We start from the raw sequence: 21,681 nt of genomic DNA, 5'->3' as shown, positions 1-21,681 counted from the left end.
GGATAAAGAACAGCAATTTTATGGAAGTTGAGTGGAAGGAAAATGGGTGCAGAAAAACACAGGGATAACTGCTGTCTTAAAGGAAAGACGAAGAAAGGCCATTTCAGGATTTTGGGGAGGGAGATCCACAAGGGTAAGATGTGGTTGTAGTCAATGCTTTGAGAGCCAGAAGATGTATGCAGGATGGACTACAAGTTTCACAGAAAAAAAAAGCTGTAATGACGGTTGCTCAGAGGTCCAAAGTCATCTTATAAAAATAAAGTATATTTTGCATTTTACTTGATAATGGAAGGTGTCACAGAACCCCACCTGCTTCAGGTCCAGAAGTGAAGTCTCACACAGTTGGTCGTGATTCGGGGACCATGATCTCTGCCAGAGTTGGTTCTCTGTGTTTTATCAAGTTTAAGGTCAGCAGAGCTGGCCGGTCTGCCAGGAAATTCAAAGCACTTCATGCTGACCAGCTTTGTGGAGATTCTGATTTCAGCTTCCAGCACAATGTAGCACATGCACACCCCCCCAAAAGTACTGGTACTGGTAGTTATGGTTTAATGACCATGTTATCACCGTGGTCAGCCAACTCACCTGACCCAAACCCAATAGAGAACCTATGGATTATTGTCAAGAGGAAGATGAGAGCCATAGTAGACACAACAAAGCTGAACGTCTCCATGGCAGACAGCTATTGGTGAGATAATTGAAGTAAAAGTGGCCCAAAGTATCAAGTGCACTGATATGTCTGCATTAAGAATCGTTTGTTGTTCTTATCTAATGTTAAAATATTGTTTAGCTGTAAGCCTGTCATGATGGGTTCAGTTTTTTTTAACAGGCCCACATGCAGAACACAAAACGAGGAGAGGTAGGATCAGTGTTAAATGATTTAATAATGATCACACAATTATCGGCGAGAATCAGGATGGTCTGGTCCAGGGGGAAACGACAGTGGCAGCAACAATGATTCACTATGAGGAAAGAGCAGAGTGGTGAGTTCAGGGGTCGTGGGAAGAACGGAAATCTCACTGAGAAAACAGGCTGATCTTACTTTGAAGTAGATGAACGGAGTCTTGGAGGGGAAACAATGTTTGTCCGGTGTCTCAGTCCTTGGTGGGTCCAGAAACAACAGAGGAGTGCGGCGGGGGAGCGGACAGGCAGGCTCGGGTGCAGTGGAGAAAACGGAGGAGTGGTGCGGCCGCCAGCCGTGGAGTCCAGGAGATGATTGCAAACAACGGAGAGGTGAGTCTGGAAACTCGGGCAACCTGTGGGTTCTTTCCACGGCGTCACGAGGGTGGTTCAAAAACCAGGAAATCAACTAGGATCTCCTCAAGGGATCGCCAAGGCAACGGAAGAAACAAAGATAATTACTTGAAAGTTCAAAGACAACTAGAAAACACAGAGGCAGGCTCAGAGGGCTCAGAAATACCATGACTGGCTAACACTCAGGCGACGCTGGGCTGGCAGCCAACTCCTTAAATCTGAGCCGCTGATGAAGATGATCGCGAACAGCTGTGGATGATGATGCACCGCACTCCCACCGGAACCTGTCGCCCTCTGGTGGTAAATGGTGGTAAGGGCGCACAGGAATTCCCACCAAGCAGCCAGAATCCCGGAAAACATAACAGTACCCCCCCCTTCAACGGTCGCCACCTGGCGGCCTAGATGAACTGGAGGCACGAGGAACGATAGTCAGACGATAAGGGAAGGGTCAAGATGGAAGAACCCGAGATCCAGGATCGTTCTCTCCGGACCGTAACCCTCCAATCGACGAGGGTACTGCCAGCCGCGACCTCGCCGACGGGAGTTCCCGATCCGGCGGACGGGTGTATGCAGGATGACCATCAATGTCACGTGGGGGTGGAGGGGGTTCGGCTGGAGGGCAGAGCATGCTGGTCTGGACAGGTTTAATCTGGGACACGTGGAAGGTGGGGTGGACGCGGAGGGAGGCGGGCAGACGGAGACGGACAGCAGACGGGTTGATTATGGATTCAATGGGGAACGGACCAATGTATCGGGGAGAGAGTTTCTTGGAAATGGATTGAGCGGAATGTCACGTGAAGAAAGCCAAACTGTTGACCTGGGCTGTATATGGGTGCTGGTCTCCTCTTACGGTCAGCCAGGCGCTTATTTCTGTCTGCAGTTTGGTTGAGGTTACGGATAATGGTGTTCCAAACTTCTGACAACGGCGGATGTGATGACGGACGAGGTGACTGAAATATCCTTTCCTCTGATTGAAAGAAGAGGGGTTGATAACAATGGAAGCCTCGAACCGGGGACATACCGGTAGCTGCTGAGATGTGGCTGTTGTGAGCGTACTCCACCCAAGGAAGGAATTGGGCCCAATCGGAGGGGTTGGTGGAGGTAAAGCAGCGGAGGGTGGTTTCCAAGTCCTGGTTGAGCCGTTCGGTCTGACCGTTGGTCCTGGGGGTGAAAGCCGGAAGAAAGTGAGACAGATGCATTGAGAGCCGAACAGAAACTTTTCCAAACCTGGGAGATGAACTGAGGACCTCGGTCAGAGAGGATGTTCCTGTGGGATGCCATGGAGTCGGAAAACGTGTTTTATCAGAAGTTGAGCGGTTTGAAAAGCTGTAGGCAACTTACGGAGAGGAACGAAGTGGCAGCCTTGGAGAAACGATCGACGATGGAGAGGATGGTGGTCATCCCCTTGGAAGGAGGTAGGCCGGTAACAAAATCTATAGATACATGAGACCATGGCCGTTTGGGACGGGGAGAGGTTTGCAGAAGGCCAGATGGTGGTTGGTGAGAAGCTTTATTTCTTGGAACAGGTGGTGCAGGCTTGGACATACTCACTGACATCTTTATGGACAGAGGGCCCACCAAAACTTGCGGTTGACAAGTGCTATGGTACGGCTGATTCCGGGGTTGTGCAGAGAATTTGGAGGCATGGATCCAGTGGAGAAAACGGGCTCGGACTGAGACAGGAACGTAGAGCTTGTTGGGTGGACAGGTGTTGGGGTGCAGGTTCTGTTAGCTGAGCTTGTTTAATGATGTCTTCGATCTCCCAGGTAACGGTGGCGACAGTACAACTGGGAGGGAGAATAGTGGCAGGAGCCTTCTTCGTAATCATCAGGTGAGTACAGGCGGAAAGTGCGTCAGGTTTGATGTTACGGGATCCAGGGCGATATGAGATGGAGAGATTGAATCGAGAGAAAAACAGTGACCAGCGTGACTGACGTGGGTTGAGCCTCCGGGCAGACTGAAGGTAGGACAGGTTCTTGTGATCGGTCCAGACCAGTACCGGATGCTCTGCTCCCTCCAGCCAATGTCTCCATTCTTCCAGGGCTAATTTTATAGCTAATAGCTCTCGATCTCCCACATCGTAGTTTCTCTCTGGAGGTAATAGTCTGCGGGAAAAAAAGGCACATGGGTGAGTTTTATTGTCGCGAGGAGAGATCTGGGATAAAAACTGCACCAACTCCGGTGTCTGAGGCGTCGACTTCAACAATGAACTGTCGGGACGGGTCTGGCTGAATCAGGATGGGTGCGTTGCAAAGAGGGCCTTGAGGCGGTGAGAACGCCGCTTCTGCCTCCGGAGTCCAACTAAAAGGGATCTTGGAAGAGGTTAGTGCCGTTAGTGGTAAAGCTGTCTGACTGTAGTTTCTGATAAAACGACGGTAAAAGTTTGCAAATCCGAGGAAGCGTTGGAGCTGCTTGCGGGTTTCGGGTGTGGGCCACTGCAGTACTGCCTGGATCTTTTCCTCCGTTGGCCGTACCTGTCCGTCCCCTAATATAAAACCCAAGAAGGAAATGGACGGCTTGTGGAACTCACACTTCTCAACTTTGACAAATAGTTTGTTCTCGAGTAGTCTTTGGAGAACCATGCGAACGTGGCGTTTATGTTCCTCCAGCGTCTGTGAATAAATGAGAATGTCATCCAAGTATACGAAAACGAAGATGTTCAGAAAGTCTCTTAAAACATCGTTCACTAGAGCTTGGAAAATGCAGGCGCATTGGATAAGCCAAATGGCATCACGCAGTACTCGAAATGGCCAATAGGGGTCTTAAATGCGGTCTTCCACTCGTCACCCTTGCGTATACGCAGAAAGATGGTAGGCGTTTCTCAGGTCGAGCTTGGAAAAAATTGTAGCACCATGAACTGGTTCGAAGGCCGATGATAATAATGGCAGGGGATACTTATTCTTAACTGTAATATTGTTTAACCCTCTATAGTCTATGCAGGGTCTCAGGGATCCATCTTTCTTCCCCACAAAAAAAAATCCAGCTCCATAGGGGAAGATGAGGTGTGGATTTATACCGGCTGCCAAGGACTCTTTTATATATTTCTCCATAGTTTCTCTTTCAGGTCGAGAAATGTTGTATAAGCGACTGGTGGGTAACGGAGCACCCGGCAGGAGATCTATGGAACAATCATATGGACGGTGAGGAGGGAGAGAAAGAGCCTTGGACTTACTGAACACAGGAGCGAGGTCGTAGTAATCAGAGGGGATTGTTGGAGAGATCGACCGGATCCGCCTCCTGAGGCTCAGCCGATGGAGGACCTGGGGGAACAGCTGAGCGGAGAACAAGACGAGTGACATGAAGTGGACCAGGATTCCAGGTGTTTCTCGGTCCAATTTATTTGTGGGTTGTGAAGTTGTAACCAGTGGAAACCTAAAATTATGGGGGAATTGGCCGATGAAAATACAAAAAATGAAATAAACTCACTGTGGTTACCAGAAATGATAAGGTGGAGTGGTTTGGGTTTTATGTGTAATGTGTGGCAGCGTTTTTCCATCTAAAGCAGTAACTCGCAGTGGAACAGGTAGTGGTTCGGTCTCTATTTCTCATTTGTTTTAACCAGGGAGTCGTCGATCAAATCTTGCTCGCAACCAGAGTCGACTAGGGCGGATAAAGAAAATGACTGGGTCTGAATCAATATGGTTGCTGGCAACAGTAAGCGAGGAGAGTCTCTTTCGCTGGGATGGTCCGCCAACCTCCTCGCCGCTACTGGCGGACCGGAAGGTTTAAACGAACCGGACAATTGGCCAGAAATGACCCGGGGAACCACAATAAATACAAAGTCGGGCTGACATGCGCCGCTGGCGCTCTTCAGGAGTCAGGCGAGTTCGACCTAACTGCATGGGCTCGGGATCCTGAGAGGCTGGGGGCGGAGAAAATGCCGAGGGGGAAGCGGAGCCACCAAAGTGTCTGAATGGTTGGCTCCTACGACCCCCATCTCTCTTTCGGGACCGGATTCTGTGATCCAATCGGATGGTTTGGCTGATTAATTCCTCTAAGGTCCTAGGTTCTTCAAAAGTAGCCAGCTCATCCTTAATATTGTCATTTAAACGCGTTGTAATATGCGCTCTTAAGCGCGGCTGGTTTCCCAGCCTGTCGCTGCAGCCTTGATGCGGAAATCCACGGAAAATTCCGCCACAGTTTTATTTCCTTGTTTAATATTCCAGAACTCTCTGGAATTAACTGACTGGTCAGCATCTTGACAAAAAACCTGTCTGAACTCTTTTATAAAATCATCAAATGAACAGCCATAGCGTGCTGGATCTGGGAAACGAAGCTTCGGCCCATAACAAAGCTTGTCCTGACACGAGGACAGAACGTATGCGATCTTGGAGCTGTCATAGGGAAGCTTCTCGGGGAGTGATTAAACATTATCGAGCATTGAAGAAGAAAACCATTACATTTGCTCCGGGTCACCTGAAAATCTTTCGGGCGTAGGTGGACGGATATCAGAAAACGTGGATTGGATCTCCGGAGCTGGGTTTGAAGCTAGAGCTGAGTTGGAGGCTGGAGCCGAAGCTTGAGGGGCTGAACCTCGAAGGTAACGGGTTAACTCAGATAGTTGTTGGTTAGTTTCAGTTTGGATTCTCTTTAACTCTGTTAAAGCGTTTCATGGGTTTGTAATATAGATTGTTGTTCGGCTAAGGATCTCCGGATTGCGTCTGCTGGGCTGAGTTGTTGGCCTGAGTGTTCTGTCATGATGGGTTCAGTTTTCTTTTAACAGGCCCACATGCAGAACACAAAACAGGAGAGGTAGGATCAGTGTTTAAATGATTTAATAATGATCACACAATTATCGGCGAGAATCAGGATGGTCTGGTCCAGGGGGAAACGACAGTGGCAGCAACAATGATTCACTATGAGGAAAGAGCAGAGTGGTGAGTTCAGGGGTCGTGGGAAGAACGGAAATCTCACTGAGAAAACAGGCTGATCTTACTTTGAAGTAGATGAACGGAGTCTTGGAGGGGAAACAATGTTTGTCCGGTGTCTCAGTCCTTGGTGGGTCCAGAAACAACAGAGGAGTGCGGCGGGGAGCGGACAGGCAGGCTCGGGTGCAGTGGAGAAACGGAGGAGTGGTGCGGCCGCCAGCCGTGGAGTCCAGGAGATGATTGCAAACAACGGAGAGGTGAGTCTGGAAACTCGGGCACCTGTGGGTTCTTTCCACGGCGTCACGAGGGTGGTTCAAAAACCAGGAAATCAACTAGGATCTCCTCAAGGGATCGCCTAAAGGCAACGGAAGAAACAAAGATAATTACTTGAAGTTCAAAGACAACTAGAAAACACAGAGGCAGGCTCAGAGGGCTCAGAAATACCATGACTGGCTAACACTCAGGCGACGCTGGGCTGGCAGCCAACTCCTTAAATCTGAGCCGCTGATGAAGATGATCGCGAACAGCTGTGGATGATGATGCACCGCACTCCCACCGGAACCTGTCGCCCTCTGGTGGTAAATGGTGGTAAGGGCGCACAGGAATTCCCACCAAGCAGCCAGAATCCCGGAACATAACAAAGCCATAATCATCATAATGAACTGGCACAAATGCTGGAAATACATCCCTCTGTGTGAAATGAATGACTCTGCATAATAAATTAGTTCCACTTTTGCATCTTGAATTAATGACAATCCTCTTTGTTTGTCATTACAACTTTGTACATCCAATGAAATGTGCTCTCTGCATGTAACCCATCCCTTAAGGCAGCATTCTGGTTCTTGCTCAGGAACCCAGAGCTGCAGGCTGCGGGATTCAACTCGGGGAAGTTGCAGCCTTCCCAGGGCGTGAGTGCCCTGCTCTAACCCGTAGACCGCCGCTCCACCCATAAATTAAGCTTTTGATGATGCTCTAATAATTGAGATGTGAAGAAGCAGAAGTAGTTTGATTTTCCAGTTGAACCCCATATGAACTTTTCACTCAAGCCTTTGTAAAAATCTGTCTGTTTTGTTATTGCACAAGTCGGCGGTCACCCTGAGAACTCTGTCGGCTTTGTGCGAGCAGCAGGTGGTATAATCAAATTTTGTGTCAAAGATCTCTGTCAGCAACCCGCACATTAACCTCCAAACCATTTCACGGTGTTTACAAGATGCTTGCGCTTGAGGAACATCTGTTGGAATTGGCATGGCTCCTTTGGATTTCTCTCAGGGGCAAAGAGGCGGCAAGTGATTGCGCGTCTCTGCGCGCCAGCGGCTTGCTGACATAAGTAGATTGAAAGACACTTGGCACCGCCTCCTTGCATGCTGACCTTCTGCCTTCTCAGAGGGTGTGGACAAGATGATGGCTGGTACATTTTTGCATGAAGTCATAGCCCTTGATGTGAGAGTTAAAGTTAAAACGTATTAACTTTGGGGGGTCAAAAAGCATTTTCAGAGCCAATTTTAAATGTTTTTTTTTTTGTGTGTTTTTGTCGAGTTGGCCAAAACAGAACACTCGGAATATTTAGAAACCTGTCTGTACAAGCAATTATGGGAGCAAAGAAAGAACAACAACAATGAAAAACCTTTCACTTTTTGATGAAAATTTATTTCACTTGGCAAGCTATTAAACACACTTAGACACAGAGATAAACCACAGAATTAATCAAATGCATAACAAAGCGATAAGAAAATTATTGTATCCAACACCGAACGGGGGATGAGGGACCTTACACCCTGCTCCTATTCCTCACCAGAAGTAAATTAGACAGAAGGGAGGCTGACATGGGTGTATAGATATTTAAGTGTGAGAAAGTCTCCTTGTGTATCTCACCGTCAATGTTAAATTATTAAAGGTTAATCTGAGGGGCAGGGAAATAGCATGTGAGCAAAAAGTATTGAGGTCCGGCCTGAAGGCATCCAGGTGTCTCATCTGAACCGAAGGGGAACATGATTACTCAGATAGCGGTGGGATACATGTATATTCAAGGGAGTAATTATGCAAAAGGGCTCATACAGCCAGAACTTCTCCACGTTTTGTAACGTTACAACAAACTTCACTTCGTTTCTTTAAAATTTCATGCGATCGACTGACAAAAAGTAGTGGATGAATCTCAAGTGGAAGGAAAGTGACATGCGGTTTGTTCAGTCCGTCAGGGCTTTAACCAGCGAAGCAGCAAGGGGACCGACGGTAACTCTGGAAGAGATGCAGGCATCTGCAGCTCAGGCGGGAGAACCTGAGGGCAATGAATCTATTTGTGGTGCGCTCCACAAGTGGCAAGGAGGAAGCCATTTTTGAAAGAAAGTTACCAAAAAGCAATGAGGTGGGACACAGCAAGTGCGGAAGAACGCGCACTGGTGCACATCACCCTGAATACACCATCCCCACGGTGAAGCATGGTGGCGGCAGCATCATGTTGTGGGAATTTTTGAGTGGGGAGCTAGTAAGAGACGGTGGGAATTTGAATAGAACTAAATAAAGGGCAGTCCTGACAGAAAACCCGTTGAGCGCTCCAGAAAACTTGAGAGTAGGGCAGAGTTTGACCGTCTGGCAGGAAAGTGACCCTGTACTCAGCCAAAGCTACAACTGGATGGGTTTAGATCAAAGCACGTTCATTATGCTGGATATGGGAGCTGCATGCTCTCTCAGACAGGCTGGGACACAAGGCCATGGCACAACCTATCAGAGGTGACACATTATTTTACTGATGACATGTGAGGAGGTGTACCAGCCTTGCATGGGCGCGTACCTAGACTTCTTTATGTTTAGTGAAGGATCAGTCGGGGCTCTTGTCACATTAATTTCCCGTGCGTCGTGTTCGATCAAGAGCCCGTCAGCGCTGATGTGTCTGTAGACATTTTTCTGACGTTTTGGAATAAACAAGTTAAAGTATAAATGTCTGTTTCCTGCGTCGTATATTGAACACTCTAATCCAAGTGGGGTCGCCCTAGAGGAAAGATCTGGGGCAACCAAAGGTGTTTCACCGCCAACAGGGTGCGGCAGCTTTAACAATTACCTAGAATGGTCCAGTCAAAGTCCAGACCTGAATCCGTTTGAGAATCTGTGGCAAGACTTGAAAATGGTTCTTCGGCGATGGTCTCCATTCAGTCGGACTGTGATTGAGCTTCTTGGAATAAGGAAAATGAACAAAACATTGTGGTTTCCAGACATGCAAAATGTAGGGCTACACACAGTTTATTGATTCTTGGGTTGAATACAACTTTATGCGAACACTTTCCAGATTTTTGCATAAAACATTAACCCATGTTAAGTCTCACGTTCATGATCGTTTTATGATCATTTTGACCTGACGTCAGAGGTTACAAGTTTAACTAATGTCCACACAGGTATCTGTTTGCAAACCAGAGGCGAACAGAATGTCATCAAACGATAGTTTGCGTCACAGCAGGGCGGCGTTATACGATGTTTCTTTCGATGCTGAAGGCAATGCATCAGGTACTGTTGGTAGTGTAGTATCAGCCAATCAGTTCCTGATGCAGTACCGTCCACATCAGAAAGCTCCTCCTTCGTGACAACATCATAAAACTGGAACAATAGGAACAAAAATTAACACCGTAGACAATCAAGGCATGGTAATTCTTTTGATGCTGCAATAATACAATAGCTGATCCTGTACAGTGCACATCATTGTAAGGCAACGTGGCAGCAGAAGCATCTGGATGGTGAATTCATGCAAATGCAAAATGGGCCTGCACTATGAAAGACCTGCGAGAGACGAGGCTCCACTTCAAAAGAACGTGGAAAAGAAAAATGTCTCTAAAAAAGAGGAGAAGCGGCGAGGTGGGGGTGTTTGCGAGGAGGAAGAGGAGCAGACACAGAGGGTGTCTATGAAACACGCTTGTGTAATTGCAGTGACATCTTCATTGAGAGGCTCCATCTCTTTTCCTGCGCGCTCCAAAGGGCGTCGTCGATGCCGGTCGATGCGGGGGAGCAGCCGAGGCGCTGCGTTTAGCATAATCCCAGAGGCCATTGTGAGAGCAGCTAGTGAACGACTCACAGTTGCCAGCTGAGATTTCACCAAAACACAGCAGAACACGGTGGAGAACGAGATGAGACAGTGGGGGGAAAAAATGAGGGCTGGGTATGGGGTCAGACCGTGATGATAAAAGCTATAAAGTAAAAAAAAAAAAAACTTGCATAATGGTGATGATTAGAAAAGAAGCCGAGGAATTATATTTTTGTGCATAAAAGCTGCGTCGTGTATAGAATCAAGGCGTGTAAAGCACATTTTTCTGCAGGTGGGCTGCACCTGTTGTCCCTCATTCTGCACCGTAATGTTAAGATCATCACTTTTGGTCTTTTCAATGAACATTTTGGCTTTTAGGAAACAGGCATGCAGAGGGTTAAAGTCAGTGGCGTTTCTGAAGTTCTCCTCTATTTAAGCTAGAGAGCGAAACCCTCTCTGATCACACATTCACATAGTGAGTGAGTTTTAGCGGACGACGCATTTGCCTCCTCTTATCAACAAGAATCAAAGTGGAGAACAGAGTGCAAGGCAAACTGCAGAATCTCTCCAGGTGATTGTGAGAACAAAATGCATCATCACAGTTGCCTGCAGAGATTACCCAGTTAGCCTTTAGCTTCCTCGCCCGTGCCCTGTCTGTCATGTGCAAGCTGCTCTGCGCCGGGCGCCTCATACGTGCAGCAAGTCAATCGACAGCAGATGTCTTACAACAATCGGCATAAAGACAGGCCCTGACCCTGGTCCCCACCGTTCCACCAAAGGTCTTACGTTACCATGGAGATTAGGCCGAGGCACGTGCCTCGCTTTGTCGGGCCTTGTCCTCCGGGGGTCAACCCGCACACCCGGTCAGAGGTCAGATGTCGTCCGGGCGTCCCGCTCAGGTCACCCACTGACCAGCTTTCAGCCTCTGACCTTAACAAGCTCTGCAACAAATTGGGAGATTGAGAAAAATAACAAACGCTTATTATTATTATTATTATTATTATTATTATTATTATTATTATTATTATTATTATTATTATTATTATTATTATTATCCTCATTATTTACTCAACAATTAGGGAGCACAGGCACTATTAAGAAATGACTGCTTGCTGAGTTTAGGCACTGCAGTGAAGCTGTATGTGTTGAAAAATTACCCCCGCACATTACTGTATGTCTCCCTCTTGTGGTGAAGTATAACCATTTTGGCTGAACTTCGTGGTTTTTAAGGGAGATGAAACACAAAGTTAAGCAACAACAAAAATAAAATACAAGAACAACGGCAAATGATTAGCCGATCGTGGGCGGATTAACTGACGTCTAAAGCTTTTCGACCCTTTCTAGTGCTCATTTAATCTATCAGTAACTTGCTTTGCTGCTGGGAGATATCCCTCTCCAAACAATGCAACTCTGACCCAAGTTTTGTGTATCGTTAACCAAACACCATCGGCTTTTTACGACGTTTAACCGCCGTGTTTCTACATTTCTGGGCAAATCCTCTTCCTAAAAGGTGCATTCTCCGCTACTGAGCTGGAAGAATGCCGGGATATTCAGGTCATCGAGTTGCAAAAAGTGTTGCTCGGGCATTGACAAAAGAAAAATCTTAAGTTTATTAAACGGAACAGGCTGACAGTCCACACTTTGTTAGGCAGTGAATGAGCAGAGTGGTTTTGACAGGCCTAACCTCTTAAGCTTCGGGTCCCACTGAGCTCGGCACAGCTAGAGCTAAATACCATCTGTCCCAACATCATGAGCCCCCCCCCCCCCCCCTCCCCAACCCACACACACACACACACCCCAACCTGTCCCCCAACAGTTTAGGGCAAACATATTAAAACTAATAAAAAATATTAGACCTGTATTGTTGTGCTTTAACTAAATGCTAAAGGGTGTCAAGGTTAAAAAATCTGTAAAAAGTGGAAACTATGTTCGTTCATGCATGTTAATTGTGTTTTATAAAGGAAAAAAAACATACATTAAAGGTCGACAACAAAACATCTGTATTTGAGGAATTCAACTAAAATTGCCATAAACATTTAATTTCAAATTGTCCCCAACTTTTGTGCACTGAGATGCTCTCTTTTCCTCTCTGGATGCACCTGCAGCTCAGCTCAAAGGCATTTGTTAGCTCTGCTGTGGGCTTCACTTTGAATAAAAGGAGCTCAAAAGCCTGAGCACTGAGAAAAGAGACAGTCCAGGGGAAAAAAAAAATTCAATACATGGACACATCTGAATGGATAGTGATATCCCAGGAAGGGAGGCTCCTCTTATTTTATTTTTTTTGTCTATGATCACTACACATAAGACCACACTAAGCAAGCGCTGCCTTTATAAAGGTGGGTCCAAATTTGTACATTTGTGTTTGTGCTTTTGTCCGTTTTGGTGGAACACGTTGTGTTGCATTCTCTCTTTTTCTCAAACTATCACTCATCCGAAGTCCTTCTGAATCAGCGTTTTAAGTTTCACTGATTACCACAAACGATACTGGACAATAGACTATAAATAAATAACTAAATGCATGTCTTTTTCTTTCCTTTGGCCCATTAGCTGTCATCGACAGTTAAGGTGGAGCAGAGCAAACGCCCTCCGTGCCCTGTAGCCCTGTAAGCGTTTGCCTCAGCACTTCATTAGAGTCCTGGACAATTCACTGTACAAGCAATTGTCCTCCGCTAACAAAAAGACTGACGCATTGTATCAGTTGGAAGTAAATTTTTCAAAGGAGGCTGATACAATAGATAGAACGGCTCAAATTATGAAACACGTCTGTAAGGAGGCCTCCCGGGGAGCCATATTGTACTGGTTGTTGACGGTCCACTGTGGATTCAGTGACATGTGGTTGAATTCAGACAGAAAATAATGGAGAAAATGTCGCTGTACGTCCACAATGCGAGCTGGAAGAAGGTGGGCCGGAGCGCAGGAGCTGTGTGAGAGTATGTACGTGGCTTTAACATACAAGAATGCATGCTGGGAAGGACACGCAACGAGCAGACCTTGCAGATCTGCACAGTGGCTAAAAACAATTGGGATCTACGTGAGCTGATGTGACATGTGTATTAGCCCCCGTCTTTCCGTTGGGAGCCCATCTGTAGACATGGAGAGAAATGCATAGGATAATAGGAGGGAAAGATGACGAGGAGGAGGAGGAGGAGGAGGTATAATAAAATCAGAGGTGGGGAAAGCTGTTTTTCAGCATCGGTTTGAGCTTCACAACTGAATCTGAAAAGGGATTTACATGAAAATTAAACAACAAAATTGAGATTACATTAGGACACAAGTATTCCAAGAGGGGACAATGCCTGATTTTTTTTGCTTAAACTTTGTCAGAAACACCAGTTTCAGAGTCCTAACAAACCAACTTCCACAGAAAATCTGGGAACTTTTAGGAGAATCTCTTTCAACATGAAAAACAATGTGAGATGCACAGCGTTGGCTTTTCCTGGTCGATGCTAAGGTTCAAACAATCAATGTGCTGCTAGTTCTTTGGCGGGGGTAGAAAAATTGCATCCGATAGAGAAATAAACATACGTCACTAACCATCGTCTGATATTAATTAAACTCAAGGGCACACAAGTTGTCCGTTGGTAAGTTAATCGGCTGAAAACGGTGTGAACCGTTGGTTTTGACACATTTGATGACCGGGGGAAATGACACAACATTCATCAGTGACTGACGAGTGGATCGAGGAAAAATTGGCCGATTCCAATTACTGGCTGTTTGATTGGCGCATCGCTAAGATATTTTTTGTTTGTTCCAGCAAGTTAATTTGTAAAGTAATTTGCAAAAAAGCAAAACAAACAAAACACAAACAACAAAAAAAAAGACAGCTATCCAGTGGACCCTAAGTTCTGCAGTGTGTACAGTGCAGCCAGTCACTGGATATGAGTCTGACTGCCATTTAGCCTCTGCACTGCAGTCTCACATGGAGCGGGCCAAAGACAAACCAGCCTACTCACCGTCCACATCAAGTTAACATCCCATCTTAGTTATTGGATGCATACAGTAATTCCTCAATACAGCTCTTCAATCTTATAGTATCCCTGTGCAGGCACACACACACACACACACACACACGCCTGACAACAATTATATTTTTATAAGCCCCAGTGTATCAGCCAACCCGAGCAATTCTCTGCCATTTAAATGAGAATTTATGTCTCATTTAAATGACCGGAGAGTAGATTTAAGAGCATCTGAGGACTGTCCCGCTCCCATTCAGCCTCTGTCCATCACCTTAACCTGACTTGTTGTGATGCAGGCGCTGAACGACGCCCCTCAGTCATGCCAACCTCCAGAGATGCTCCAAGGCTGTTTGGGGCCCTGACCAAAATCTGATGCAGCTGTTTTCCAACCACCATCAATCACAAAAGCTCAGCCTTATATCCCTTTTTTTGTGTTTAACAGTTTATACATTGACCTACCAAATGTGTGTTGCTTTTTTTGTGCACAGCCAACACTTTTTCATGATTCTGACAGACTTTTAGGTTATTTATCTATACTTCTTCAGGTCATCTGTACCATCTAGTAAGGTGGAGTGTAAAAATAGCTTCTAAGACCTTAACGTGGGAGATATTGTGTTTAAAAAAAGTTATTTAACACAGTTTTTGAAAGTTAATCAAGTTCTCGTCTGTTTTTTTTTTCTTTCTTTTTTGTGATACTTGTGCTTATCGTGTATTTCAACATGATTAATATAACTCACCATCTCCAGTAGCAACGGCTTAAAATGTGGGGGAGCAGGTTGCCAAATTTTTTGTTAACCGCCACTTATTCTGCACTGCTGTGATTCATTTTTACTAAAAATGCTTTATTAGTTCTTCAGTTTTCATTAATAAAGACTCCTTTTTTTGGATCTCAGTGAATCTTTTTTTAACCTGCGTGGTGCAGCACCTGGACCGACCCCGCCCCAGCAGCTTTTAGTTTGCCTACCAAAGTCTCAAGAGGTAAAATATTAATCAACAAAAAATGCTGGCAAAAATTCTGCCGATGTACATTCAGCATTTTAAACATCAAGTATGACATGCTGCATTTCGCGTGAGTACCAGCGGATGCTTCATTCATACATGAAATGGTATTTACATCTGTAAACCTTCCTGGTGTGGGATAAAAAAAAAAAATCATGTGTGTCATATTTGCTTATACTCTGTGAGACCCCTTGTTGATTTGTGGGCCCAAAGCTACTTAGTTTGCTTATTACTTGGGCTGGCTCTGCCAGCTGAACCATCGTGGCTCTTATGGCCAACTGTTCTTCGGTTACTTGTGGGTTTTCTGAAATGTTGTGATCTGTTTTAGCGCTCTTGTACGCTTCGTACGAATGTTTCAGTGAGAGTTTCTCACAACGCTGTTGTGAGCAGATAAATTCAGAGTAGAGATATCTACAGAAGCAAACAAAATGAAAAAATGCTGTTTGTTAAATTAATATATTTGTTCATATTGTAGCTTTCATTTCATATTACAGTTTCAGCCCAAACAAACCAAAATAAAAAAGGTAGACGTAAAAAGTTTAGAACTAACTGCTGCAGAAATCTGATTGACAGAAATGTTCATTTTAGCTGGAATGAAGAGCTGAACAGATCATCTGATGTGACCCACAGTGTGCAATATTATATCCATTAGTAATATATCCGGAAATAGAATCACTAATATTATTTTGATTGTTAACGTATTAACGTTTGTTCTGTTAGAGAACATGAATGTGTTTTAATTCAGAATGAACGGCGATCCAGAAACACACCTGAGAGGAAATTTCCCAACCAAGACTTGTATCTCGTTCAGCCGTTCCCTTTATTTATGGGAGCCGCTTCGTTATGGGCTGGCAGAGTCACTGTTCTCAGGTTGTAATCTAATATGTTCACGAAGTGTGTGAGCGGTGTTTTTTTGCTTTTCTCCCGTTGTCTGTTTTCATGTCAGGGTATAAAATTATTGACAGAAAATCCCAATTAGGTTCATGTTTCAAAGGCAGTTATTGGCTGCTTCATTGTCCACATCACAACAAGCAGTGACCTTTACAAAGAGCCTTTCTAAGCAGGACCCTGATGAAAGCCCATCAGAAGACAGGTTTCATTCATCAATCTGAAACAACAACTAGATGTGTCGACCAACACTTGTTTGTGTGCTCCATGTAGTGGAAATATGTTCTAATATAATCCACCTTTTTTTATTATACAATTAATGGAAAGCTTTGCAGCGTGTTTTCTTCCACACACGTATATGGGCAGCAGCTACTTTTTCCTTTTTCTTTTTTCTTTTTTTTTTTTTAGATAAGGGTAACGTGAACCTTTCAGCTGGTCAAACTATATTCGATAACCAAGACCTTGACCGAATGACTGATTGCTCAATCTAGACACGACAAGCGCTCCACCAGCTGCTTATCACCTGCGCTCTTCCAAACTGCTCGCCTCTTCTGCAAACGGCATTCAGGTGTGCCTGAAATTATTCCCACCCTTGGCAGCTTTCAGATTATTTTTCATTCAACCAAGAAGCTTGCTTCTGAGAGGGATTCAGAAAACAACGGTTAAAAATATCTATTTTTCTATTTCTATTGATAATTTATTTTAAAAAAAATGGTTTGTTGAAAATGATTTATAACTTTCTCAATAATCACTGGAAAAGTTTATATTGACCTTACAGCAGTTAAACCCCTTCTATAATTTCTCACCAGCCTTTTGCATGTATCCTCCGATATTTGGCCGATTTATCGTTGGTACTGAGCTTTGGGGGAGTTGGAAGAACTCCTCGCCATCACCCTAATCTCTAGCTGCTCTCTGCAGATCTCTCCACCAGCTTCCGATCGGGACTGAAACGTTGACTTTATTTCCAGTCAGAAGACGCTGGTTGGTAAAATTAAAAGCTATCTTTAAATCTGATTGGGTTCTGACTAATTTAAGGCTTAGCTGTAGGACGTGCAGCAGCTCAACTCTTACCCAAAATGCATTGGTCTCTGTGCTCGCAACAAACACCGCTGGCTACGGCTCTGCTCGACATGGAGGGGTAACTGAGTCAACAAACCTGGATTTTGTTTTTTATTTTTTTATTTTTTGTGTGTATGTGTAAAATATTAAAACACAACTTTAAGGGATGAAATGAATCTTTCCTAAATAAAGCAGGATGTTCATATTGATGTAAACTGTAAAGATTGGTACGTTTAGGGGAACAAAATGCTGAGTTGAAAAGATATATATATATATACAGTGGATAGACACCCTGCGCGTTTTACGTGATATACTTTCTGTTATTCTAAAATGGTACTAAAGCCACAGACCATTATCTTGTAGCGAAATCAGGGAACGCGCACAATAAAAAAAAAAAAAAAAAAGGAAATGCAAGCTATGATATTTATTATACATGCACGATAAACTGCAAAAGTCTGTTTGTCTGATTTGTGGTGAAGGTTTACCGCAGAAGTCCACCTCAAATAAACATAGTGTTGCAGGCAAAGTGCTGCCTAATCCCAGATCTGGGAGAAGACCGGTGGGACCAGCAAAAAGAGCAAGGCAGCTTACATTAGTGATTGATGGTCTCTGTCTGTGCAATAGCTGACTGAGCAACATGTACACTTCTCTTATTCACACAGTTAATGGCTCACCCACATCCTATATACGGTGCTTTTCCTCAAATATATGCACCTAAACCCGTGGAACGCGATGTGCATGTGGAGGACTGACTAGATCAGGGTTAGTGTTGGCTAATTTGGCCGAGGCACATACCATGCAGCAGCGACATCTTGGTGCAGAGCATGACCTGGAGTCTTTGTTGAATTTCGCTTTGCATCCCGTGCTTCCTCAGACACCCGCTTTCTTCCATCGCTGTCGAAGAGATTAAATAAATAAAACAAAAGCGTCAAATGTACCATTATACTTTGCAGATCCATATTCAAACACACAGTGCATACTGCAGGAGCACTTTTCTGGCAATCCTTGATCCTGTCACGCCGGTGCCAACGCATGTCTGATCTGTCCCTCGGCCAGGCCGGGCCGGGCCGGACTGGGCTGGTCGCCACCAAGGCCCCAGCAGCCTAGCAGGCAGGACAAGCTTAATGCTGACACATCGCTAACATCAACCAGCGGGGGGAGAGACCACTGGAAGATGCTGAAACGTCAGCAGGCCAACATTTCAGAAAGGCAGGGAAGGTTACACTTTGGTCACAAATTGGCAAAATTTCAGAAACTGTCACAATTCTACTTAACTGTCGTTTTTTTTTAAAAGCAGCATCAGATTTTGATATACTAAAAAAAAAAAAAAGCTTGTAGCAGTGGTTTGCAGGGAGGAAATTTGGAAATACACAAAAAGCCACACCCCTTTACAGAAGCCTGCACTCATCGAAAAGCACGGACACGTAACTGGTTTTCTAAAATAGAAGGTACGCCAAAAATAATGATATACTCCTCACTCTGAGAGATCAGTTTAGCTTAGTTAAACAGTATTTTGGCCACAAAGAGAAAAGGGAACAATGCATATTGTTCCAAGTTAGATCCATAAAACAACAAGGTCCATTTTGGACTCATTAAACTAATACTTCAATCCCTGAGTTATATTCACGCTATCTTACGTATATACGGTAGGCATATCATATCCAGCACCATAACTAGGCAAAATGCTTTTACAGAAATGTGAAAATGTATCATTTTGCTATATAGTTGCATTATAAACTGGACCATTTGATATTCCCATGCTGTTTTGTCCACATTTTATGATATCGGTGGCTTCTGCCGGTGCTTACCGAACAATGCAAATGAGATTGGCAGAGCGGAGCACGTTATCGATATGCACAGATATTACCAGGAGTGCCACTGATTGATGATTCAAACCTTCTTCCTACAGCCTTGTTTGTGACCTCTGACTTCTCGCCCCTCGAGGGGGTTAAACTTATTACCCTCTGACTCGTGTGACCTCTAGTTTGAAAGGAGCTAGATGGAAGGATGACCACAGCTCGGGTACGATTGGCCACTCTCTGACCATGCTGCGGCCAGAGGAGGGGGGGGGGTCTGACCATCCCAAACCTTGTGGGATGTGACCCCGGCCCCCCCTCCACACGCTTTGCGAACAATACCATTAATAGGTCAATGCTACCCATAAAAAAAGATATACATTTTGAAAAGAAGAGCACAAAATGTTGCTATGATATAAAGGCCTGCAAACAACGACACGTTTTTCTTTTTTTTAAACAGTATCAACTTTAAACATACACTACCTTAAATTTTGTTCAAAAAATAATCACGTATCTGGTTCTAAATGTGTGCAAAGCAAAACAGCGGCTAGAAAATAATTGAAGGGGTTCCATCTTTGATATCCCACTTAATCCATGTGGCTCTCATCCCATTAAAAAAAGGCCTGTAAAATGTGTAAAAATGTTGCTTTTTTCCCCACAAATTCACAACTGGAGATTCAACCTGATTCAGAAAGTGTTGAGGTCGCGATTTTAGACCAGCATTGCCTCTTCCTGAGACTCCATCCTAAGCAGAAATGGTCGTACTGGGTGTCTGCCAGGACACCACGTTACATAGCAGACATGTGCTCTGCCTACACACACGCACAGGATTATTTACCAGCTTCGCTCTTTCCCCTCCCCAAAAAAAAAACAACAACAAAAAAAATCATGCAACTTAAACAAAAACAAGAATAAGAAGCTACTCTGCGTTCATTAAATATTACTTTTTTTAAACAAAACAGAATATTTAACAGGAATCCCATTATTCCTGCAGAAACGGGATGATGGATTTCTTTATTGGATTTAACTTGATTGAAAGCCGTCGTTCAAACCTAATAAAAAATGCACGTGCGGGGCGCACATAACGCGCTTTGTTTCCTCCAGCCAATAAAAAAAGGAAACTCAAGGCTAAACAGTGCAACAAGCAGCCAGAAAAAAAGAGGAGTTTGAACATGCGGCAGAAAGTAGTCAAAATGGGAATAGTAAGGGAGTCGCACCGACAGCAGCCCACTCTGCTGAAGTTGCCACAGCGGGGCTTGTAAACAACCGAGAGAGCCTCACGCTGCTGCACGTTCAGCCCCACGTAAGCGTGAAAAGGTTCACTTCCAGAAAAAAAACCTGCCATCAACAGAAGAAAGAGCCAATTGTGCAGCATCCTCACTCAGAACAAGCCGTTTTGAAAAAAATAAAAAATAAAACTAAAACAGCGGCAGAAAGGAGTGGGTACCTTGTGGAGCATCCCTTGCCTCCAGAGATGGGTGGGACACCTGCAGAACCTCGCGTGGTCTATCCACTCTGCTCAGCGACTGCTGCCTCATGGAGCAGAGTGTGTGTGTGTTTGTGTGTGTGTGTGTGTAAGAGAGAGAGAGAGAGAGAGAGAGAGAGAGAGAGAGAGAGAGAGAGAGAGAGAGAGAGAGAGACGGGGAGAGGATGTGTGTGTGGCTGGCTGAGGGAGGGAGGGGATCCCACCATCCTCCTCCTCCTCCTCCTCTTCCTCCTCCTCGGGACTATGCCTTCTTAACAGGATGGAGGGGTAGGTGGGGCCACTGCAATAAGCAAACACACACACACACATTTTTCTACGCTCGTTATGTCCTCGCTTCTCTCACTCTTTCCCGCCTCCACACTTCCATCGCTCCGTCTCTTTTCATGACTTCCCCCCCTCTCCCTTTTTTTTTTTTTTTTTTGCATTTTTGTATCTGGACTCTTCCACTCTCCGTCCACCTTTTCATCCCTCGCCCCTCTAAACCCCCGCCTCCTCGTTCACTGGGTCATCGTAGTACCATGCTCTCATTAATCTGCTGGGGACATATGCTGCTTACTTTTTGGGTTGATTTTTTTTTGTTTTTGTTTTTTTTTGGGAGGGGCTGATGGTCCACAAACTCGGGGTGCATGTTGGTCTTTGGTCACATAATACCACGGCAGAGCTATAAGATTAAGCGGGATGGTCATAGAACATGGTGTGATGGAGGGATGAGAGAAGAGGAGAGAAGAGGAGAGGAGAGGAGGGGTGGTGGCACGGCCGACAGCAGCAGAAGCACGCTTCGACGCTGAGCCACTCATCCTCCTTCGCCTCATTTCATTCATTCATTCGTGTAAGCACCAAACACATGTCCCATCTGATGCAGAGAGGAGCCATCCCTACGTAAATCATCCTCCTATTCCACTGGCCACACATTATATCCAAAGTATTGATTTTCTCCCTCTCTCTCCCTCTCTCAATCCCCCCCCCCCCCACCACCACCACCCACCCAGCCTGCTGCAGCACTGATGGCAAGAAAACCCTGCACACCGATCAAAAACAGGAAGTGGACCACAATAGCAGACACCTTGTATTATTAGTAGCAATGCTGATGTGTGGCGCATGCATTTGAAAAACTTTAGGTAAAAAAAAAAAAGAAGAAAAAAAAACTTGTGTTGCTGACAAAGCATCACAGGTACGTTTTTTTCGTTTTTGTTTCTCCGTCGTGTAAAAGCATGGCATAAACTCTTTACTGAGGCTTAATAAAAAGCACCTGAACTCCTGTATTTAGATTAACCTGTTTTTTTTTTTTTTATTAGTGTTGTTTTTTTCTTGCTAAATGAAGACTGAACATCAAATGAGCAAAAGCTGCGGTTTCCAAGGCAGCACAGCT

The 21,681-nt window shown here is 45.0% G+C and overlaps 1 protein-coding gene across 1 annotated transcript in view; it reads right to left on the bottom strand.

The window, feature by feature from the left end:
• si:ch73-173h19.3 (calcium-binding EGF-like domain-containing protein) overlaps nucleotides 1–20,363 on the bottom strand; it is a 69,089-nt gene extending 48,726 nt beyond the window's left edge. The window contains exons 1-2 of the mRNA XM_036126656.1: nucleotides 20,274–20,363; nucleotides 17,826–17,924 (exon numbers count right to left, since the gene is read on the bottom strand). The gene's annotated coding sequence lies outside the window, so the exon portion shown is untranslated. The remainder of the gene's footprint in view (nucleotides 1–17,825; nucleotides 17,925–20,273) is intronic.
• Between the last annotated feature and the right edge of the window lie 1,318 nt (nucleotides 20,364–21,681).

This window comes from Fundulus heteroclitus, chromosome 22 (assembly GCF_011125445.2).
Source record: "Fundulus heteroclitus isolate FHET01 chromosome 22, MU-UCD_Fhet_4.1, whole genome shotgun sequence".
Taxonomy (NCBI): Eukaryota; Metazoa; Chordata; class Actinopteri; order Cyprinodontiformes; family Fundulidae; genus Fundulus; species Fundulus heteroclitus.
The sequence above is the reverse complement of the archived record's forward strand: the minus strand, read 5'-3'. Positions and strand labels throughout refer to the sequence as shown.